This window comes from Myotis brandtii, unplaced genomic scaffold (genome assembly GCF_000412655.1).
Source record: "Myotis brandtii unplaced genomic scaffold, ASM41265v1 scaffold159, whole genome shotgun sequence".
Taxonomy (NCBI): domain Eukaryota; kingdom Metazoa; phylum Chordata; class Mammalia; order Chiroptera; family Vespertilionidae; genus Myotis; species Myotis brandtii.
Genome location: NW_005355799.1, coordinates 423,451 through 429,003, shown reverse-complemented (window position 1 = coordinate 429,003; position 5,553 = coordinate 423,451).

The following is a 5,553-nucleotide window of genomic DNA, read 5'->3' as shown; positions in this document are numbered from 1 at the left end:
TATATAAAAAACAAAACAACATAGCTGTTGTTGAACCTTAGCCCATTCCTTCTATACCTTTATTATAAATAAATTTGTATTGCACACCTATTAAAAGAAAGTATTGAGCTACAAAGATGGGATATGAGCTTAGCACTAGAGCTTACAATATGCAGTACTTGGAGAGACAGACTGATTTAATAGTAACATCAAGCAGTTTAGGTTAAGTGCTTATGTGACCCTGTCAATCAACTCATACAGACTGATTGGCTAAATTTCTGTATTGAGTGTTTTGGGATTATCATTATCGTGCACATTATTAAACAATGTTATGATCAATCCAATTAGAAATGTGCACATTCCTAGGGTAGAGGAGAAAAGCACATATGTCATGACTTTCAAGCCCTACTTAATAAAAAATGAATTTTATGAGAAGAAATCACATTTTAAAAAGTGAAACGTAAGGATAATAATAATGTGTAGTGTTTTTAAGGATATGTTCTATGGCGCTCATAGAAAAAGTTTCAGAAAATTATGACAGGAGAGAGAAAACATTTTCTTCTGTGTGGCTCCATCTTTATCAGGCCAGTTTCTTTCTCTTCTTTCTTTTTAGCACACACAAAAAAAATATTTTTGTCTTAACACATTTTAACCTTTTCTGAAGTATACTATAATGTGTATTCTAGTTGATTTATGGTGGTGTGTACCTAAAAGGTAATCATTTTTGGTATATAGCCTTCTGAATATAACCTTATGAAGTATTTCTTTACCCCACTATCATTGTTTTCTCATAATCAATATTATAAAGTTGATTGACTGAATTCTAACATTTGCCCTTGATAATTTTATTCTTTTGCCTACTGAATTTATTTACTGTTGCTATTATTGTATGCTTGAATTAGCATCACAAATTCAGTCATCTGTATAATTATAAAAAAGTGTATACTCAAATGGTTTCAAGTAATGAAGAGGAATTTAATGTGTTTTTTCACACAATAAAATAAATTTGCAACTTTACATAAGACAAGGACTGTGGATAGTTCTATTTTTATAGCTTTCTTAGTGACTAGAATTTTTAATGATCTTTTTCTATGTCATAACCTAAGGTACATTTGGATTAAATTTTATATTTTTATTTTGAATTCCCCATCATAATATTTTAAAGAAAATATTTAAGCAAATCTCTAACAAATATACACCAATGGCCTATAGAAGAGAAAGTGTGAGTTAAAATAAAAATAGATATAATGAGGAGAATCTCTTTAAGAATTTTGATGCTGAAAGTCATTCTCTTTAACATTAATTCTAATTTTATTTATTGAAACTGTCTAAATACTATGAATTTCTATATGTCATATTCTGAACAAATAGTTCAGAATTGTCTTCTAATGTAACTGTTTTCTTCATTTACATTAAGGATAGATTCTTATAAGCTGAATGAACAAAACTGTCCATTCCATTTGGGAAAATAGATGTAGAATTTGCTTTTATGTGACTGATTAGATTAAGTTCTTTGCAATACTTAGATTTCCAAAGAAACATGTTGTATGTGTGTGTGTCTGTACACGATGTGCATGTGTGTGTGTGTGTGTGTGTGTGTGTGTAATGAGAGAGAGAGAGAGAGAGAGAGAGAGAGAGAGAGAGATTGTTCTTCACTATTACTTAATGTTTATATATCAATGATTTATACTTAAATACAGATATGCATATTACTCAACATCTATAGGATCTTGGCACTTGTTTTAATTTCTATTCTAGTCCCTGCAATCCACAAAGACCTGGTTTATTTTGTTTGTTAGTTGCTGCCTGATAATTATATATTGGCTGCTATAAATATACAAATGATAGACATTCAATTTGTCTAACTTTTCAGGAAAATATTTACAAGCTTGCTTTCTTTGCAAAAGGACCTTTACACAATGTTTTATATGTTTATTATATCATAGTATTCTATCTTAAATTAATTATTAATGTTTACATATTTGGTTAAATATCAATATCCTTATCAGAAGATTTCATGTTCAGAGAAGGCCAACCATGGAGATGTTTCACATGTATTCAGTCCAAAGTATGTCTACCTCTCTGTGCACTACTCTGATATTTCTCCAGCTACCATTTTTGTGGGAGGATGAATTCTTCCAAAAGAGAAGAATCTTCATTGATAACACTTACTTTTACTAGTTTTTTTTGTTTTTTAACCATCACCTTCCAAAATTAAACTTGTTAAATAATGGTGATGTCAGCTGGTTAGATAATAATGATAATATTGCAGATGTCCAATTAGAAGCTTGGATGTTTTTGAACATTGAGAGTGATAAAAATATATTTTGTTATGTTAATGAAATGACTTTTGGATCACATACAAGGGTGGAGGCTGGTTGCCAGGAGAACCAATCCAGTCCCACCCACTAATTTTGGGGGGAGGGAGGAAGGGGCTTGTGGTGGAATCAATTTTCAACTGCCAATGACTGGTCAATTATGATGGATGTACAGGGTGAGTATGTGGGACTGAGCCCTTTTCCTAGGGAATCTGACTTTACCTCTGGGTAGTGTCAGAATTGAGGTAAATTTTCATGTTTGAGAATGTTTATTGATATGAGGAAGCCTCTATACACACTTTGGAATTGGGTCCAGGGATTCTTTTCAGTAATTTAAAATAAAATTGAAATATGATTCTAAAATATAAACAAAATGATCAGTTATATATGAAAAACCACACTCAAATACAGACTTAATGTGTTTTTATTTACCACTGATGAACTTTGTATATAAGCATGTTTCTAAGGGTTTTTCCTATACTTCACGTGTGGTAAAAAAAACCTTGCTACACTGCCAAATATTCAAGCTGTTAATACAATTAATTATATTGAATTTGGTGTTTAAGTTATGATTGCTAACATATAGCATCATTTTTCAATGTTAAATTTTAATTGTTGCTAATCTATTATGGTTTTAAAGCTCCTTACTTTATGTAAATTTAAAGTTATTTGCTGGTTTTAATATTTTACATATGTATAAACATACATACAAAATGTGAAAAAAATCTAAAAATCCACTACTAGTTACTGTTGTCCTGAAGAAAACCACTTTGTTAGTAGTTATAAAAATAAATAATACTTCAGTAAAATATTAAACCACCAAATTTTTAAATAATAATTTATCTTAAAGATTATCCAATCAGGTTCTGTATGTCCAGAGTTTGTCCAGTTATCTAGAGCAAATTAGCAACTTTTTTTTTTCAATTAAGAAAGTGTATTACATGTAATTGATTTTGTTGGGAGCTTCCAAGCACACATAATCCTAATAATGCCATGAAAGGATAGACTCATCTTTTGAGCAAAGGGGAAAGATAATTCATCCCAATCACTGCTCAGAGATATTAAATATTTGATAATATTCATCCCCTGGCTCTTAAAGTTTACTCCAGTAATCTAAACTCTACTCTAGCAGCTTGTCACATGGTTCACCTCCAACTCTCACCCTCTACCCGAAAAATTTGAGGTCTGGATCAGCTACAGGTATTTTCCTTTCAACAAAAGCCCAAGGGACCAAACATTTTGGAAAGTAAAAGGCAAAGCAGAGATCAAGAGAGAAATCTAGTTATTGGCGACAGCAGGTAAGTGATTAGACTAGACTTCACCTTAACACATGTATTCCTGAACACTTCATTTATGTTTGACCTTAAATTTCCTTCATTAAAATAGCTACTTTGACTTCTGAATTTTTTTGTGGCTTGGGATAACAATATAATTTACTTCAAAAATGATATCTTTGCATCTTTCAGATAAACAGTACTTGATACTTTGTATTTATTTGCTTATTCTATGTATTACTGTACACTTCATTTGCTTTTTTAATTTTTTTAAGAATTTCTACTTAGTGATAAGAACTTTTGTTGTAAAGCTGGGTTTTTACTCCAGATCCTACATTTGCTACTTGAATGAAGTGTTTTTAATACACTTTGGGAGGGTCAGATTTTTATTCTGTAAAGTGGGGCTAATAGCAAACACTGCATTGGAGTCTTTGAAGATTCCATGAACCAAACAATCTGTTTCTGATTGTTCTTATCTTCACTAATGATTCTTGGTTTTCTAAAATGATATAGCTACTTTGGGCTTTATTTGTCCTTAATATTACTTGAACTTAGTTATTTTAATGCTCATTTAAATTAAATCCATCTCTCTCCTTCCCTCTCTTTTTTCCCCACATTTTACTTATGTGATAGGTATATGTATTTCTAAGTACCACTACTGCTTTAATGCATAATTACACCTTTGGTTATTTATTCCCTTTATTATTCAATCTCATGCATTTTACTATTCTTAAAATATGTTCTACATCATAAATATTTAATCTTGTGGTTAAAAGTTTGCAAAATCAAATTTTGTTTTCTTTTTGTTACTACTTTAAAACTTTATTGAACTGCATTCAGATAAATGTTCTGTATGACACATGATACAGTCTATTGGAATTCCTGGTAAATTGTCTTTAAACCTGTACTTGATGCTCTTAAAAATAAATTTTTCTGTGTATTTAAAGTGCATAACAATGTTTGGATGTAGGAATGAATATATTTGATCAAGCTTATTTAATGTGGGGGTCAAATGAAGGGCCAATATCAACTGTACCAGGCATCTAGATGAACTATAAAGCTATAGGAATAAATATACATTGGGGTGGCATTGGTGAAAGGATATACAATCTGATTAGTGGAATTGAGAGACTATATAAATTTACTGAAGGAAGGCTGACTTATGACAATTATAATACTAGCATTAAAAGGAGTTATGGATTTTGATTTCAATAAAAGGAACTATGCCAATTTGATAGTAATATGAATATGTATATTGACCACGAATTCACAACATAAATAAATAAATTCCATATGGACTGTGGATCTAAGTGTGAAAAGGTAAAATAATAAACAAGTCTTTTATAAGACAAATATATCAGTGATTTTGGCTTGTCAGTGTTCTTAAATTGGAAGCAAAAGTATTAAATATAAAGAAAAATAAAGATATGAATTATATTAAAGTTAACAACTTCTATTCATGAATAACACTAAGAAAAAATGTCTTATGTGAGGAATATATAGAACCCATACATTGAAGAAGAAAAAAAATTGTATATATTAGTAAAAAAATAGCAAAATACTTGAACAGACACTTCACAAAATAGGACATTCAAATTTAGAATATATATATGCTCTTCTTCATTAATGATCACAAGAATGCAAATAAAAGCACAATTTGAAACCACTGTAAATTAATTACTAAATTAAGACCAGAAAATACCAATGTTGACAAGGAAATGGGTCAATTTGAGCTCTCAGAACTCTCTGGCATTGTCTCCTAAAGTTGAGCATCTGCTTACCTTATGGCCCAGCAACATGATTACCAGGTATAGATTCAACAGCATGCCCACATGTGTTTTCCAAAAGAAACACATTTATATCATATATGTATATGATAGTTTTAAGAACACAGCTCTGGGAATCACACACATTTTTTTTCAAGACTAAAATGGATAAATCCCTATAACATTTATGCAATGGAATATTGTAAAGTAATAAAA